Source organism: Pristiophorus japonicus, chromosome 14 (genome assembly GCF_044704955.1).
Source record: "Pristiophorus japonicus isolate sPriJap1 chromosome 14, sPriJap1.hap1, whole genome shotgun sequence".
Lineage (NCBI taxonomy): Eukaryota > Metazoa > Chordata > Chondrichthyes > Pristiophoridae > Pristiophorus > Pristiophorus japonicus.
The window spans coordinates 124,994,012-125,013,304 of record NC_091990.1 but is presented as its reverse complement, the minus strand read 5'-3'; the positions used below and the strand labels follow the sequence as shown (position 1 = coordinate 125,013,304).

The window sequence follows — 19,293 nt, the reverse complement described above, 5'->3', positions numbered from 1 at the left end:
GTGAGGGCTGCTCCTTGTTTCTCAGACCTTTGGAAATATCCCATAAGGAATATCGGAGAACATTTAAGAAGTGTCAAGGCCTCATCTGCTACTCCAACTCGTGACCCTCACATCCAACTACAAATCCACCCTTTTTGAGTGAAGACTTTTATTTTTCTAATGTGTTTTAAATTTTCTTTGTGCTAAGTGTATCAACTTACTGGTCTGATTTACCTCAAAAGGAATATTCTGGGTTCACTCTATCGAACTGATTTAAAACTTTTCTAACTGATTTAAAACTTCTGTAATTTTTGTTTTCTTCCCCTCTATTTTATACTGGGCACTTAAATGAATCATCGGAATTCACTAATCATTTCAAAACCAAAGCGTGTTACTATTTCCATAATCCACTGCTTCATTAGTTGATTATTTTTGAATAATCTTTGCCACATTAGTTGGCTTGTAACTCGCTCTACCAATGTGTGTTCTATTTGTGACGTATTTGGAGTTGATATTTTATGACTTAACAGTTCCATTTTTGTCAAAACCTGTGTTTGGAGATAAATGCAAGGAAGGCAAAAAAAAAAAAATTTTGATTTTCAATGTGCATATAAGACAGCAGCAAAATATATTTGGAGATTGCCACCATTCTTGTTGGCTATGTTTATTTCATGAAGATGCAGTTCTGAGGTGTTTTGTGTTTGAAGCTTGCTATGGTTGGTGTGTAGTTACCAGACATCAGCATTCTTGCGCTGTATCTATTTACAAATATTTCCAGCAAGTATTTGGAAGCATCTAGCCATCAAGTAAAAGCAGTGCTGCAAACATAACGTACATCAGCTTAAAAAAATAACATTGTGTATCCTGCTTGGATATGATTCCACAGAGGTCATTGAACCTCCAATACTTCACCTCAGCAATCGCTTTTCATAGGTCGACCTAGCAAATGAACCCCAGCAGTTTGAACATAGAATTGTAGGAGTAGGCCATTTGGCACCTCGAGCCTGTTTTGCCATTATATTACATCATGGCTGATCTGCACCACTGCTCCATTTACCCGCCTTGAATCCACATCGCTTCATGCCTTCGACAATATTTATTAGATAATCAGTAATTTCAATTAACCCAGCATTCTTTTGAGAGAATCTCTCATTTCCACTAACCTTTTCTGTGAAAAATGCTTCCTGTTTTCACTCCTGAATGGCCAAGCTATAATAAAGTTGTGCCCACTGGAGGAAATAGCTTCTCTGTATTTATGCTATCAAATCATTTTTTCACACCTCAATCTTCTAAACTGAAGGAAATACGAACCATATTTACACAACCTGTCCTCAAGGCTTCTTCAGTAGCACCTCCCAAACCTGAGACTTCCACCACCTGTAAGGACAAGGGCAGCAGGCGCATGGGAGCACCACCATCTCCTTGTTCCCTTCTACTCAGCACACTGACTTGAAAATATATCGGCGTTCCTTCATCGTCACTGGGTCAAAATCCTGGAACTCCCTAACAGCACTGTGGGAGCACCTTCACCACATGCACTGCAGCAGTTCAAAACCGAGGCTCACCACCACCCTCCCAAGGGCAATTGGGGATGGGCACACCCACAACCCATGAATGATTTTTTTTTTTTAAAAACAGGATTTCAAAAGGAACAGAACAAGGAGAAAACACACACACAGGAAAAGAAATTGAATCACCTGCAAGGTTGAAAAGAGATGATTTTAAATGGCAGAAATAGTACAAGCATGAGACATTAGGAGAAATCAAAGACAACTACACGACAGTGTGTGAATAGCTAAAAGGATGCGAGATGGGGAAGGTGAAAGGGAAGCTGGCAAGGGGAGGAGGCTCTGTGGCTGAGCCTGGTAACAATGTCGGCACTAAGGCTTCAAACTAGCTGGCCACCATGCTATTGTGATGGCATTCCCATCCCGAGTATCAAACTGCTCCTCCTACATGGTTTATTGCAGATGTGTGCTTAATTATAGGGTCACTGCCTTAACCGTTGACTTGTGATGCTTGCCGACCTGATCTCCACATAACAGATGCTGGCTGTGAATCTTTGGCACTCCTCCACTGGTCTTTTGTCTATTCAAATGATGGGAACAAACTGTAAGCTGGGGTTGATATTTGTATTAAAATTTCAATGCCCTACAGTAACTGCATTTGAAAGTAATGTGTTTTTTTTTTAAGTCTTTTTGGTAATGTGCCAAGCAAAATCATGTTTTTCTCATACTTTCTGAATTAATGTAAGCAAAATAGCATACATTTTTTTTTTTAAATTTAAGTCCGGGCTCCAGAAAGTCTTGCTGCCCCCTCCTCCCTCCAATTCTCCCCAAGTTCCTCCCGGGCCAGTGTCAGAGCAGAAGTGGTTATTCCAATAGGACAAGGCATTTAGATGCATGTATTCTAACTTGAGCATTTTAGGAAATATAAATTTATTATTCTTGGTGGTCTGTGCAAATTCCGAAAGGTCTATTGAGCCAATTGAGCCAATTTTTGGGGCAGTCTGTCGGCCCAGATTAGTAACAATTGACGAGACCATTGCAACAATGTCAATAAAGTATTCAGCATTCACCAGCCCCTTTTCAAGAATAGTTTTATAGCAAATGCATCAGCATTTCATAAGCTGCTTTGTTTCTGCTATTATATGCTACCCCAGCTACAATCCTTTTTGATACAGTAACTGAACCAGTCTCTGTTCCAAGCACCCACCAGGAGAAATCTGCTGCTGCTGCTACTAGAAATATTTAGGAGTGACATTATTGCTTTAAACTCCCTTCCAGTAATGGCCTATATTGAGAGAACTGAAATATTGGTCATTCAGAAAAGTGTATATGCAAATATAGACATTTTGTTCGCACCATTAAATTAATTTACATGTGCTTTTTCATGAAGGGCGATGCAGCCTTTGCAATGAGGGAGGAGGAGTGTGAAATATTAGACAAGATAAACACAGTGAGAGAGGAAGTATTAAGGGGTTTAGCAGCTTTGAAAGTGGATAAATCCACAGGCCCAGATGAAATGTATCCCAGGCTGTTAAGAGAAGTAAAAGAGGAAATAGCAGAGGCTCTGACTTTCATTTTCCAATCCTCTCTGGCTACAGGTGTGGTGTCGGAAGACTGGAGGACTGTTAATGTTGTACCTTTTGAATAGAAAGGGATAGGCTGAGTAATTACAGGCCAATTAGCCTAATCGCCTTGGTGGGAAAATTAATGGAAAAAAAAATCCTGAGGGACAGGATAAATCTTCATTTGGAAAGACATGGATTAATCAAGGACAGTCGGCATGGATTTGTTAAGGGAAGATCATGTCTGACTAACTTGATTGAATTTTTCGAGGAGATAACCGGGAGGGTAGTGCGTATGATGTAGTGTAGATGGATTTTAGCAAAGCTTTTGACAAGGTCCCACATGCAGACTGGTCACGAAAGTAAAGCCCATGGGATCCAGTGCAAGGTGGCAAGTTGGATCCAAAATTGGCTGAGGCAAGAAGCAAAGGGTAATGGTTGATGGGTGTTTTGTGACTGGAAGGGTGTATCCAGTGGGGTTCTGCCATGCTCAGTGCTGGGTCCCTTGCTTTTTATGGTATATATCAATGACTTGGACTTGAATGTTGGGGGTATGATTAAGAAGTTTTCAGGTGACACTAAAATCGGCCAACGAAGAAAGCTGCAGACTGCAGGATGATATCAATATACTGGTCAGATGGGCAGAACAGTGACAAATGGAATTCAATCTGGATAAGTGTGAGCTAATGCATTTGGGGAAGTTTAAAAAGGTAAGGAAATACACATTAAATGGTACGACACTAAGTGTGGAGGAACAAAGGGACCTTGGATTGCAGGTCCACAGATCCCTGAAGGTAGCAGGCCAGGTAGATAAGATGGTTAAGAAGGCATATGAAATACTTGCCTTTTATAAGTCGAGGCATGGCATACAAGAGCAAGGAGGTTATGCGTGAACTGTATAAAACAATGGTGCAGTTTTGGTTACCATATTACAGGAAGGATGTGATTGCACTGGACAGGATGTAGAGGAAATTTACAAGAATGTTGCCTGGACTGGAGAGTTTTGGCTATGAGGAAAGATTGGAGATGCTGGGTAATTATTTTTGAAACAGAGGAGGCTGAGTTGAGCCCTGATTGAGGTGTATAAAATTATGAGTGGCCTGGATAGAGTGCATAAGAAAGCCCTGTTTCTCTTGGCATAGGAGTCAACAACCAGGGTGCATAGATTTAAAGTAATTGGGGGGAGGTTTAGAGGAGATACAAGGGGAAATGTCTTCACCCAGAGGGGGTGGGGGTCTGGAACTCACTGCCTGAAAGGGTGGTAAAGGCAAAAACACTCAACACATTTGAAAAATACTTGGATGTGCACTTGAAGTGCCGTAACCTACAGGGCTATGGAGCAAGAGCTGGAAAGTGGCATTAGGCTGGATAGCTCTTGATCAGCCAGCATGGACACGATGGGCCGAAATGGCCTCCTTCCGTGCTGTAAATTTCTTTGATTCTATGTGGAGAGGGTATAACTGTCGGAATAGACTGAACAGGCCGGGGCTCTTTTCTCAAGAAAAGAGAAGGCTGAGGGGTGACCTAATGGAGGTCTTTAAAATTATGAAGGGGTTTGATAGGGTAGGCATAGAGATGATGGGGCTGAAATTGGCCCACACTGGGTTTGGGGTGATTTTTTGCGTGGGAAGTGCCATCCCAGTTGCAAATTTGGGTTCTTTGATTAAAGAATAATGTTGCTAATTGAGTGTTCCCCCGGCATTTGCGCGGTGCTCATGGAGCACCATGCTCAGGGCTACATCACGGTGACCTCTCACAATGTCCCTTCCCTTTTAAAGGGGAGGGATGCTATGAATTCTGCAGCCGCTTTAGTGGCACCCACTGGGCTACCAGGGAGGGTGTCGGCTGGGCCAGCGGCTGCCATTGTCGGGCCGACTGAAAAGTTGGCTGACAGAAGATGGCGGCCGCCGCGCTATCACCTCCCCTTTAAGGGTGTCTTGGACGCCACAGCCACCACAGCTTGTCGCACCGAGAAGCTGTCGGCATCACCCCATGCCGACCTCTCGTCCTGCGGGGCAATTTCCCCTGAGGGATGCAAAAGGGTCGGCGCGAAGCGGTAAGGGGTCGTCGCGCATGGAGATGATGTCATCGCCGTGCGTGAACAGCACTGATTGCGGGACGTAGCACAAATCACCTTTTGCCGGCGGAGCCCCGAGGGCAATTCGATATGGCAACTGCGCCCACGCGTCAACTCATTAGCGCTCTGCCATCGCTGGCCGGCAGCACTAACTGGCTCTGCACAAATGGGCAATTTCTGCCCCGATGTTTCTACTTGTGGGGGAGTCCAAAACTAAGGGCCATAAATACAAGATGGTCACTAACAAATCCAACAGGAAATTCAGGAGTAACTTCTTTTACCCAGAGAATGGTTAGAATGTGCAACTCGCTACCATATTGAATAGTTGAGGCGAATAGTATAGATGCATTTAAGGGGAAGCTAGATAAGTACTTGAGGGAGAAGGGGATAGAAGGATATGAAGATGGGGTGAGATGAAGTAAGGTAGGAAAAGGCTCCTATGAAGCATAAACACCAGCACAGACCAGTGTGGCTGAATGGTCTGTCGCTGTGCTGTTCATTCTGTTCTTTTTCTGTATTGGATTGCTGTTCAGAGAGTAAATGTAACCATTACTTCTGTAGGCACGAAAAGAATTGAACAATGTATTTACATTTAAAATGGAAGTTCTTTTAGAAACAATTTTTTAAATATAAAATATGGTTGGGAGGTGGTAGCTAGGTTGAACCTTTTTAAGTAAAATCTTTACCCAAATTCATTTGATCAGGGGATATGAACTTGGAGCTCCTGTGAAGTTCACTGTTACAAAATAGAAGGAAATAGAAGACCCCAGCTTATAGACATTGTGACTTTTTAAGACCTTAGTCCAGTAAACACAGGGGCTGGAGAGAGCACGTACATATATCACTCGATGACATTGGAACTCTGGTTATTTTTGTCCCTTCCGTTCCTTTTTTTAGTTCTCTATCTTTTGATTAGTGACAAAATTCCTATTCCTTCCAGTACTATTAAAATTAAGAAGAATTTAAGGGGCAATGCCATTTAAAATATGAGTAGATCCAAGTAAAATAGTCAAGATTTATAAATGTTCCTTTTACTTAGTGTGAATGTTGCATATTGGTTTCAGCATGTATGTTTGTAACATTCTCTTGACAATTGATATGACTTTGTATTTGTTGATTTAGTTTTAGTTGTGAATCAGTAGCACTGTTGCCTCTGAGTCAGAAGGTTGTGGATTCAAGTCCCACGTCAGAGACTTGAGCTCAAAAATCTAGACTGGCACTCCAGTGCAGTACTAAGGGAATGCTGCATTGTCGGAGGTGCTGTCTTTCAGATGAGACGTTAAACCAAGGCTACCTCTGCTTTCTCAGGTGGACATACAAGATCCCATGGCACTATTTTGAAGAAGAGCAAGTGCTTAGCCCTGTTGTCCTCGGCAATATTTATCCCTCACTCAGCATCACTGAATACAGATTATCTGGTCATTATCACATTGCTGTTTGTGGGAGCTTGCTGTGTGCAAATTGGCAGCCGCGTTTCCAATATTAAGTGACTACACTTCAAAAATACTTCACTGCCTGTAAAGTACTTTGGGATCTCTCTCTCTCTCTCTCTCTCTCTCTCTCTCTCTCTCTCTCTCTCTCTCTCTCTCTCTCTCTCTCATTCTCTCTCTCTCTCTCTCTCATTCTCTCTCTGTCAAAGATTAATCAAAGGGCCAACTTGAAAAAACAGAGGCAATACACAACAGTAAGAAATTCTTTCAATTCTTCTGTAATCAGAGTAGGCGAGAACCATAAAAGATAAACCCAAGCTCACAACCGTGATGAGCACAAGATAGTAAACATTCTGCAGTGAATATTTTGAGGAAATAATCAAAGATAAGACATGAGCAACAGGCCAATTTCATGGCTTTGATATAACTCCGATGGAAGTCCTAAATGGGTTCAAAAGTTCTAAGGAAGGGGATTTGTGAAGCATTGAGGGAGGCAATGGACACTCGGGAGGTGGATTGGAAGTAGGCCAATACATTGCCCATGTCTAAACAGCAACAAATCAGATGCTGGCAACTACAAACCTATTGGTCATGCTTCAATCCCATGTAAAATATTAGAATCTTAGAAGTTTGCAGCACAAATAGCCATATGGCCCATTGTGTCAATACCGTGGCATAACTAAAACCGCCTATTTCCACCTTCATAATGTCTCAGCCCTTGCCTCAGCTCATCCGCTGCTGAAACCCTCATTCATGCCTTTGTTACCTCTAGACTTGACTATTTCAACGCTGGCCTCCCACCTTCTACCCTATGTAAACCTGAGGTCATTCAAAACATGGCTGCCCATGTCCTAACTCGCACCTGTGAAGTCCTTACTCAATGGCACAAAACCCACACGAGGCACATTCTATGGACAAGGTCACTCTATGACCTGAACCTTTATTCAAAGGACCAAGAAGTGATGACCCTGTGTGGGACCTCCCTTTATATACCTGGATGACCAGGTAAGGAGTGTCTCCCACAAGTTCACCCCCTGTGGTCAAGGTGTGCATTGCTTAAGTATATATAGTATTGCAGTGGTGTTACATAGAGGTTACATACATGACAGCACCAAGTCCCATTCACCCATTACCTCAGTGCTTGCTGGCTTATTTTGGCTCCTGGTTAAGCAACGTCTCAATTTCAAAATTCCCATCCTTGTTTTCAAATTCCCTCCATGGCCTCGTCCCTCGCTATCTCTGTAATCTCCTCCAGCCCCACAAATTCCCCAAGATATCTGCTCCACTAATTCTGCCCTTTTGAGCATCCCTGATTATAATCACTCAACCGTTGATGGCCGTGCCTTCTGTTTCCTAGGCCCCAAGCTCTGGAACGCCCTACCTAAACCCCACCATCTCTCTACCTCTCTACCTCTCTCTCCTCCTCCTTTAAGATGCTCCTTAAGATCTACCTCTTTGACCAAGCTTTTGGTCATCTGCCCTAATTTCTCCTTGTGTGGCTCGGTGTCAAATATTTTGTCTTGTAATACTTCCTGTGAAGTTTCACAACATTAAAGATGCTATATAAATACAAGTTGTTCTTGTCGTTGGCAGCGGCAACTCTTCTAGCAATCTAAAACTAATCCCACTGCCCTGCTCTCCCTATAGGAAGGGAGTGCAGTGTCGGTTTACCAAAATGATACCCAGACTCCAAGAGTTGAATTACAAGGAGAGATTATGCAAACTAGGGTTGTATTCCCTAGAATTTAAAAGGTTAAAGGGTGATTTGGTTGAAGATTTCAAGATATTAAGGGGAACAGATAGGTAGAGAGAAATAAGCTATTTCTGCTAGTTGGGGAGTCTAAGCCTAGGTGCATAGTCTAAAAATTAGAGCCAGCCCTTTCAGGAATGAAATTACAAAACACTTCTACACATAGGGTGGTAGAACTTTGGAAAACTCTTCCGCAAATGGCAATTGGTACTTGGTCGATTGTGAACCAGCATTTGCGAACTGTCAAAATGTCTTTTGACAGATCACACACATCCCCAGGAGAAGGGCCTTTGCAGGTGGAGATTTGGGCTATTTACACAACTCCTACCTAGCGAATGTCCTTCAAACTCTTACGCCAGGTAAAAGTAGACGTATAGCATGCTTTTACCAGCAAGAGTTTTAAAAGATAGAAAATGTTATATTTAAAAACCCTGTCTATTAAAGTAAGTTTATTTTACCCTATTAAAACTGTTGTGTATGCAATAACTCTTAGACTGAGTACTGTTTAACTCCAAGAGGTACAATCTTGGCTGTGCTTTATTAAGGCCCGAATATACAAAATGGTTGGTCTTTTATACTTGAGTTGCAGGCACATGCGTGCAGCCTAATGGCCTCCAACAGTGATTGCCATCTAGTGGCTAGTGATACTAAAAGTACATACATGACAATACCCCCCTCTGAGATATTAACAGTCTTTTACAAATTGAGACAGTCCGGTGTTTTACACTCCTGGGTTGACTGTCTCAGTTCAATTCCAGCCTTGGGTGAGTGTTCAGAGTCTGTTGTGGCTGGGTGGCTAACCTAGTAGGAGTGGCAGTGGCCATGTCAGGGATTGAAAGTCCCGATTCACTGATGACCACTGAGTCCTCTGATGACTGGGGGTAGGTTGGTTGGTCGTCGATTGTCTCTTCTTCCGACTGTTCCGGTTCATCTATGTGCTGCAGCTTTGTCTGATCCATATGTTTCCTGCATGTTTGCCCATTTTTGAGCTTGACGATAAATACTCTGTTGCCCTTCTTGGCCATGACAGTACCAGTGATCCATTTGGGACCCTGACCATAATTCAGAACATATACAGGATCATTTACAGAAATATCGCGTGACACAGCTGCGCGATTGTTACCCTTGCTGACTTTATCTTCTTTATTCAACATGGTTATTCAATTCAAGGTGTAAAAGAGATAGCTTGGTCTTACGACCTCTCCATCATTAGTTCGGCAGGTGAGACCCCGGTAAGTGTGTGTGGTCTTGTCCTGTAACTCAGCAGTATGCATGACAAGCGGGTCTGCAGTGACCCTTGGGTTACTTGCTTCATACTCTGCTTTATGATTTGGACAGCATGTTCTGCTTGTCCATTGGATGCAGGTTTGAACGGTGCTGACCTTACATGTTTGATACCATTGAGTTTCATGAACTCTTGAAACTCCTGACTGATGAAGCACGATCCATTGTCGCTAACTGTCAGACAGACCATGTGTCGCGAACATGACACTGAGATTCTCAATGGTAGCTGTGGATGTGCTGGATGACATGATTATACACACTATCCACTTCGAATATGCATCCACCACAACTAAAAACATCTTCCCCAGGAAGGGACCTGTAAAGTCTATGTGGATCCTGGACCATGGTTTAGACAGCCACGACCACAGACTTAGCGGCGATTCCGCTGGTGCTTTGCTGAGCTGCATGCAAGTGTTGCACTGATGCACACATGATTCCAGCTCAAAGTCAATTACCGGCCACCATACATGACACCTAGCGATGGCTTTCATCATTACAATGCCGGGGTGTGTGCTATGTAGCTCACATTCAAATTTCTCTCTCCCTTTCTTGGGCATAACAGCACGATTGCCCCACCGTATACAATCCGACTGAATAGACAGTTCATCTTTGTGACAAATGTAAGATTTGGTGGTCTCGCACATTGGTCTGCCATACACAAGCAAATCACCTTTTGAGGATGCAATTCTTCACCATCGATTAAAATCATGTCCTGGCTGGTCCAGGTCTTCGTGAGCAGTGACAGGGGTTCCTTCACTCTCAAAAGCATCCATAACTAACAATAGGTCTGACGATTGTGGCATTTCCACCTCCGGTGTGGGCAACGGCTGATGGCTCAAAGCGTCGGCACAATTCTCGGTGTCAGGTCTATGGCGAATGACATAATCATAAGTGGATAATGTCAGCGCCCACCTCCTGGATGCGGGATGAAGCATTGGTATTGATACTTTTTTGTTTTCAGAGAACAGTGAAATGAGCGGCTGGTGATCTGTCTCCAGTTCAAACCAAAGACCAATCAAGTACTGATGCATCTTTTTAACCCCATATACACAGCCTAGTGCTTCTTTCTCTACCATGCTGTAGACTCTTTCCGCTTTAGACAAACTTTTTGAAGCATACGTGACTGGTTGAAGTTTACCTGACTCATTAGCTTTCTGGCGTACACAACCAATTCCATACGACGAAGCATCACGGGCCAATACTAAACATTTACGTGGGTCATAATGTACCAGCAGCTTGTTGGAGCAAAGCGGATTCGTGGCTTTCTCAAAAGCTCTGTCCTGAGATGCACCCCACACCCATTTGTGCCCTTTTCTTTGCGGCATGTGCAGTGGTTCTAATAAGGTGCTCACTTTTGGTAGGAAGTTACAAAAGTAGTTGAGTAGACCCAGGAACAAACGCATTCTGCAGCTTGGGTGCATTCTCGACGGGCTTGGTTTTCGCGTCCGTGGGCCTGATGCCGTCAGCAGCAATTTTCCTCCCCAGGAATTTGACCTCTGGTGTCATGAAGACGCACTTCGAGCGTTTCAGTCTGAGTCCCACTTTGTCCAGACGATGTAGAACCTCTTCCAGGTTGTTCAGATGTTCATCGGAGTCACGCGCTGTGATCAGGATGTCGTCTTGGAACACGACGGTTCTGGGAATGGACTTCAGTAGCCTCTCCATGTTCCTTTGGAATATTGCTGCAGCCGAGCGAATTCCAAAAGGGCACCTGTGATAAATAAACAGTCCTTTATGCGTGTTAATGCACTTAAGTCTCTTCGACATCTCGACCAGCTCCTGTGTCATGTAGGCTGACGTCCAGTCCAGTTTGGTGAACGACTTTCCCCCCGCAGCTAGCGTTGCAAACAAGTATTAGCCTTTGTAAACGGGTACTGATCCTTTTTTGAAACCCTGTTGATCGTAGCCTTGTAGTCTCCCCAGATTCTACCACTGCCATCACTTTTCAGCACAGGAACAATGGGGCTGGCCCATTCACTAAATTCAACCAGTGATATGATCCCTTCACGCTGGAGTTTTTTTCGACCTCCCTCATCATATATGGAACTGCCCGAGCTTTATGATGGACGGGTCTTGCATCCGAGTCCATGTGGATCTGCACTTTGGCTCCTGTGAAGTTGCCGATGCCTGGTTCGAACAGCGAGGGGAACTTGCTCAGTACTTGGGCACATGTATCTTCCTCCTATGACATTGCCTTGATGTCATTCCAGTCGCATCTGATTTTCTTCAAGCCAGTTCCTGCCGAATAGCATTGGGCCATTGCCTGGGACAATCCATAGCGGTAACTCGTGAACCGCACCGTCATACAACACTTTAATTGTGGCACTGCCAATCACTGTTATGAGTTCTTTGGTGTACATGCGCAACTTGGCATTGACTGGACTCAGCCTGGATCTCTCAGCCTTAGTATCCCACAGCTTGTCGAATGCCCTCTGGCTCATTATTAATTGACTTGCCCCCATGTCCAGTTCCATCGATACCGGCGCTCCATTAAATTTCACGTTGATCGTTATCGGTTTGCTCTTGGTTAGGAATGAGTACAGTCCATATACTTCCTCCTCTGGTATCTCGGATTGCATATCAGGATCTGCGTTAGTCTGACCATCCTCCACATGCTGTGTCACAGCACGCTTGCTCATCTGCGGACACTTGCGCTGGGGATGCTCCACTCTCGGGCAACCTTTGCAACTATATCGCTTAAATCGGCACTGCTGGTGCCAGTGAAATCTGATGCATTCCCGCTGGCGGACTTTGGACAGCCACAGGTATGCATTTGGTTGGCCCTGCCATGTGCCGCTCTGCCGAATGCCGAATCAATCACATTTACAGTACTTGCCGAGTTTCGATTTTTCACTGATATCTGCTTTAGCTTTCTATCCGTCGTCATGCATGACTGAGCGATCGTGATGGCCCTGTTCAAGTCCAATGTCTCCACCACCAGTAGTTTACGTAGGTTCACCTCGTGGTGCAGCCCAATGGCCTCCAATAGTGACGCCATCTAGTGGCTAGTGAACCAAAAGTACATTCATGACGAACATTAAAATTTTTTGTCTAAATCATCTAATTAAATTCAATTTCAATTAATTTTAAATGAGCTTTTTTTCAAATTTATCGTTTGTATTTTGGGGGGTATTCTCATTGATAGTAATGGGAGTTCGTACAAACTGAACTCACCAGTATTATCAATCAGAATACTCCATATTGATTGGTGGTTCCTGGGATGTGTGAGCCCATACCGTTGAAAGAGGAGAGGCCCAACCGCCGCTGGAAGGGAGGAGGCCCGATCGCCGTTGAAGGAGGAGAGTCCACTTTGTGGGAGTCTCTTCACCGAGAGCATGCAGAAACCAAGCACAGCGTTACGTGCATGCGCAAACCAGTCCCACCCATCTTTTCCATCAACGATTGTATGTCCCACCTGTGACAGGGACTGTGGTTCTCATATTGGACTATTCAGTTGCCTAAGAACTCATTTTTTTTTTAGAGTGGAAGCATGTCTTCCTCGATTCCGAGGGACTGCCTTTGTTGATGAGCCCATGCACTGGACCACAAGACTGCATTCCTCCAGGACCACCAGGTACTTTGGTAAAACAAATTTTGGACAGAGGCATCCGCCCGCAGGAAGCCTCCGACGCAATTTTTGGGCCAGTTGGATGAGGCCTGTGCTTTGGGAACTGGTAATATAAGCACTCCACTTACACTAGTGTAAAGGGGCCTGATAGTTAACATGCAATCGCCCCTACCTGGGCATAACCTGCTGTGTATCACCTCATTGTAAAAACACACTGGTCCTAGCCATCTGAGTTTATTACTTTCCAACCTGCTTTTGTGGCCTTTCCTATAACTTTCCCAGTTCTTATATATTTTCAGCCTAACAATTGTTTTAAGAGAAGTTCTTTCTACCTCTACACTTTTTTTTGTTTTCTCTATCTTCTTTAAATTTATTAGCTACATTCAGGTTACTATGCAGGGAAGTTATTTTATGGAACTACTTCTGGTGAGTCATATGACATTTTTATTGGAAATGTAATAATCGCTGACCCCTTGCCCTCTTGGGAAAAGTGTACTGTGTCCAGCTTAAAACTGCTATAACTCTGAAAAATCTCAATTCTTTCTGGTAATGGTGCATTCTAAATAAATATGTTTCCCAACATGGTCCTGTGATCCTAAGAAAAGTTATTCTGGGAAAGAGCATTTTATCTAAACATCTGAAAAACATACAGATCACCACAGTCTTGTCATGATAATGGAGACGGAAGGGGGGGGGGCGAAGGTCGAGGGATGTGGGGAAACCCAAGAGAAAGTCCCCAGGACAAATATTTACAGGCTACAAGTTCTAAAACAAGTATATGATTTCAGGATACAAAATGTTCAGAATTGGTGCTGCATTTATCCCTGCAAACAAGCCCATGTTTTGTTAGTTGTTGGATAACTCAACATATTTTTCTGACGTCTGAATGGAGATAAAATTCCAGCCTCTGCATAGTCTGGTAACTGACTGTGATCTCCTCTGTAAGGTCTTTGGATAAGTATGTGTAGACTGCACATGGAAAAACTTAGGGGAAACACATCCCAAATGTTAAAAGGCATTATATAAATGCTTGCATTAGTAAGCTTCCTGTTGCTTGCCCAGTCGGGTCCGGTTACGACATTGGCTTGCAGAGTTTTCGGGAAGTTATCCCAATCCCAATCACCAGTCTGTTCCTCCATCAACAAGAGGGGCTGACTAGATTATCAACAACAGTACCTTGAAGTATTGCAGAGCCACCTAACAGAGGTATAAAATTACCAAGAGAACTCTTGTTCCCATGTTTCAGTACCAGGCATGCCTTCTTGGAGCCAAATGAGACCCTGGTTAATCCTAAGTAAATGTAAAAGTGGAAACATATAAATAGATATAGTTCTGCTCCCTCCCCCCACAGGGCCATCACAGATCTCTCACCAGGAAGCTAACAGACATACCAAATATTAAGCCTTAGTGACATCATTATTTCAGCAATAGGGAATGGTCTGCTAGTCCAAAATTGGCTTGGCAGCTGGGAATACTCGGCTTTAAAATCCTCCTTGTACCGGAATGAGGCCAGATTGATTGGGAAATATAATGCTAAAAGATTGCTGATAATGTGTTTTTTGTTTTGAATGTTTTTTTCCCATTGTTTCCAAATTCTTTGGGTAGGACATTAGATCGTATTGTGTAGAGTCTACTGCTGCCATTATATCAATTCTAGAAAGTTTATGCTGAAGGATAATTGAGTTGTGCACACACGAGGTGTGGTGCTGCTTTTGATTTATGAATGCCAAAGGGAGTTGTCCCAGGTGTCAAATGAGAAAAGTGCTAAGCTGGGCCTTTAATTCTTCACATGTTACTTCAGCCCTTTCTATGAGTGTAGTTCTTTTTCCAACTGCACGGGCCATGCTCGGTGCTTGTAAATCTGTAAGGGAATGTTATTGCTCTGAACTGTCTCGTACACCACAACTTCCTGGTTTACTTTAGCCTGACTGCAAATACGCTTGGGTTTTCTAATGTCAAATGGGCAAGCTGGACTCCAATTTAGTGTCTGTTATTGAACATCGTAGTGGAACTGTGACTGAAGTGGCCGTACTGAGAGAGTATCCAACAAGTGAGGAGCAATTTTAACCTAACGCACCCAGCGGAGAAGCAACACCATCAGATCATCGGCCCGTTGGACATGCTGCCCGTTTTTACTCCCCATTTAAAGCTGATGGAAGGTAAAATTCTCGTGGCCGATTTTTAACCCTACTCGCTCAGCAGAAACCTAGCAGGGTGGGCCGTTTGAAATCGCTCTGATTCTTAACCTCGCCGAAAGCCGGCATGATCGCAGTGTCTGCAATTTTAACCTGCTCTCCTGAGCAAGGACACTCACCGTAGCCGGCAGAGTCCTTCGTTACAGATGCGTGTTGCAGCCCGATGGCATCATTGGGACCCGACTTTCATTTTAACTCTGGCCTGAGCGCAGAATTCACCTGGAGTTAAAATCGGGGCCGCAATCAGAAATAACCGTATCAGCCCAGCAAAGGGCAACTGGAAGGGAAAGATGGAAGCTCAATGTGATTGCTGGACAGTGCAGTGCCTTTTGTTCAGCTGCTTGAAGACTGTGACCCCTGAGGCTCTGGGACAAGAAAAAAGCTCATAAAATATAACTCTGATTACAGTTCCAATTCTCAATATTCATTTGAGTTTTTTTAAACCAATTTTGAAGAATATTTCACAATTGTGTCCAGGGGCTAAATTCTACGCAGGAGCAAAGACTTGCATCTATTTAGTGCCTTATCACGTCTGGGAAACATCTGGAAAAACATTTCACATGCACCACTTTTTGACTGTTGTCAACAAATGTCGCAACAGCCAATTTTCACATAGCAAGATCTCGCAAATAGCAATGGGATGAGTGATCAGTTAATTAATCTTTCATGATGTTGCTTGAGGGCATAACGTTGGCCAGGAGAGCTCTCCTGCTCTTTGGAATAGTGTTCTGTGACCTTTCTTAATGTCCATCTGAAACAAGCAAATCGGATCTAAGTACTCCTAAAGTACATCACTCCCTCAGCACTGTGCTGGGGCATCTGTCTAGATTTGGAGCTCAAGTCCTGGAGTGGGACCTGAACCTACGACCTTCTAGCTTGGGCAGAAGCACCACCAACTGATCCAAGCTGACCTATTCAAATAAAAATGTTTTTATTGAAACTACACCAATTAGCGGCAGCATTTTCCAGATAAAATAGTTTAGAACCGTTTGTAAATACGTATTTTTTCCCCTCCTAATAATTGAAACATTCACTGATCTGCTATGATGGGATATCATAGTTGCTTGGAGCAATAATTCCAAAGGGGCATATTTGGCGGTGTCGGGCATGTCAAGTCAATCATTTATTTTAACAACCTGTTTGTATTAATTAATTAATTAACTACTTAATTAGTGCCATATTTTGTTCTACTCGACTCTGCATATTGTGGTGAGTTTTTGGCGTGTTTTTTTCCTTTGATATGTAACTGCTGAAAGTTTCTTTTTAAATTTATTTTCCATCCTAACTACTCCAGCTGGTTTTCTCAAGATTAAAATATCCTGCAGGAAGTAGTGATGCTTCATTAAAATGACATCCAAGTTCATGCGGCAATCTGTGCGTCTCGTTTAGAAACATTTTTGATGCATTGGTTGGGTTACTGCATTTGAGGTTTCCTATGGGAATTGCTGGAGCCCTTGTTTAATGCATCAGGAAGCGTTTTGATACTTGAGTAGAAGTTTTATTCTGTCAATTGCTCTAAACTCTTGTGGTTGGTATGACTACAGCCGCTCCCAAAAGGTCATGTATATGTAAATGTTCTCAGGCAAAAGTTCATGATTTTTTTTTTCGGAGATGCAATTTTGTGTAGTGCAGTCAGAAGTTCATCCCGTTCTCAGTTCAAAATATCTTCCCACAAAATAAAAGCCGGACCAAGGGTCATGTAAGTCTTCTGATCTTCAAGTGCAAAAGACAAATGACGCCCGACTAGTTGACGTGCTCAAAAGCCTTGCCGGACTTCGGCTCAAAAAAAGGTTTTCATGGTGACAATTCATAGTCTGGGTCACCTTGACTAGTTAAAGGGGTGTTTCCTGTTCAGAAGTGTTGTGCAAACAACATTTTGTAATCTGATTTGCACACACACGATCCATGGCACAGCCATGTCATCGTATCACGGCTCAGACGCGTCATCGTATCACGGCTCAGACGCACCATCACCAAGTCTTCATGCTGGATCAGATAACTTTTTTCTTTTTATTTCAAAAGTATTCTTTCTTCATACAATTTTGTCAAAATACATTACATTACTTTTCAAGGTACATTGCAGTACAATCCACAAATCACATTACTTCTAGCACAATGCAGATGAAAGTGCATTTTCATTAAAAACATTTTCTACATCATACAATCCGTGGGGGGTTTTATACTGGTTCCAGCCCCTTGGTGTACAATGGCGGAAGGGCCTTAAACTGTGGCCCTTCCCCATTGTGCCCTTGCTGCGACTGCACCAAACTTTAGTGTGTCCCTCAGCATGTAGTCCTGGACCTTGGAATGTGCCAGTCTGCAACACTTGGTCATGGACAGTTCTTTACTCTGGAAGACCAGTAAGTTTCGGGAAGACCAAAGGGCATCTTTCACCGAGTTGATGTCTGTTTCGGTGTGTATCCCTCGATCAGATAGCATTGTGCTGCAGCACAAACTAGCCCTGACTAAATACAATTTTCAGACCAGGCTGTTCAAGGGGATTTACCTGAAGCAAATCCCAAGGTGAACCCCCTGCTAGCTTTTTAACATTGGATTTTAGCAAACTAATCCTGCATATATGTGAATGTTTCGAGAGTACTCTTTTACTATATAGGTTGTACTTGAGCGCCTGAAGTATTTTTTCATTGTTTTCTGATTTTTTTTTTTAACCTGCACATCGAGATTTACCAGTAGCTCTCACTGCAAATTTTCTTCACAAAGAAAGAGTTGCATTTATATAGCACCATTCACGACCACCAGAAGTTCTAAAGCACTTCTTCGAAGTGTAGTCACTGTTGTAATGTGGGAAATGCGGCAGCCAATTTGCACACAGCAAGCCCCCACAAACAGCAATGTGATACTGATCAGATAATCTGTTTTTTTTCAGTGATGTTGATTGAGGGATAAATATTGGCCAGGACACCAGAGATAACTCCCCCCTGCTCTTCTTCAAAATAGTGCCATAGGATCTTTTACGTTCACCTGAGTGGGTAGACGGGGCCTCAGTTTAACATCACATTCACATCTGACAGTGCAGCACTTGCTCAGCACTGCACAGGAGTGTCAGCCTAGATTTTGTGTCCAAGTCCCTGAAGTGGGACTTGAACTCTCAATCTTCTGACTCCGAAGCGAGGGTGCTACCCACTGAGCCACAGCTGACACTAATAACATTGATCTCCAACTTATTTAGACCACTCCCCCAGAGAGACTACATGAACAATGGCTTTAAAGGAACAGGCCATCTAGGCAGTTAAAGATCCCAACCATGCTCCCAGACTACATGTGAGCAAGTCATTGGAGAATTGCAAGGTTGCTTAAATATCTCCAGTTCTTTGCTCCACCATTGGTGGCAGAGCCTTCAACCACCTTGGACCTCTTCTCTGGGACTCCTTCCCCAAACCCCTCTGCCTGCCTCTCTATCCTTTAAACCCACCTCATCGACCAAACCTTTGGCTACTTCTCATTTAATTTCTTTGCCTTGGGTGTCCATTTTCATAAGTCCTATTTGTGAAGTGCTTTGAGATGTTCATGTTTGTGATTTTTTTTATCTTCAATACTCCTGTGAAGCGCCTTGGGACGCCTCACTATTTTAAAGGCGCTATATAAATATACATTAATTTAATTATTGCAGAGACCGGTAGAGCTAATGTCTATTTGGAATTTGGTTCATTTTACAGATGTCAAAGCTATAGTTTTGCTCACCACCTAGGTCTTGCATTTCCAGGAGTCCTTGTACAGTCATAACATTTAACCTATAATCTACATAACATACATTTAAGGTGGAGATGTACAGATTTTTGAATGATAAAGGAGTCAGGAAATCGAGTTGAGGCCAAGATCAGATCGGCCATGATCTCATTGAATGGCGGAGCAGGCTCGAGAGGCCAAATGGCCTACTCCTGCTCCTATTTCTTATGTTGTGTTTAGCACAATAAATGTA

At 43.3% G+C, this 19,293-nt stretch overlaps 1 protein-coding gene across 1 annotated transcript in view; it reads left to right on the top strand.

Annotated features, from left to right (window-relative positions):
- ano1a (anoctamin 1, calcium activated chloride channel a) overlaps positions 1-19,293 on the top strand; it is a 379,673-nt gene that overhangs the window by 191,470 nt on the left and 168,910 nt on the right. The window lies entirely within an intron of this gene.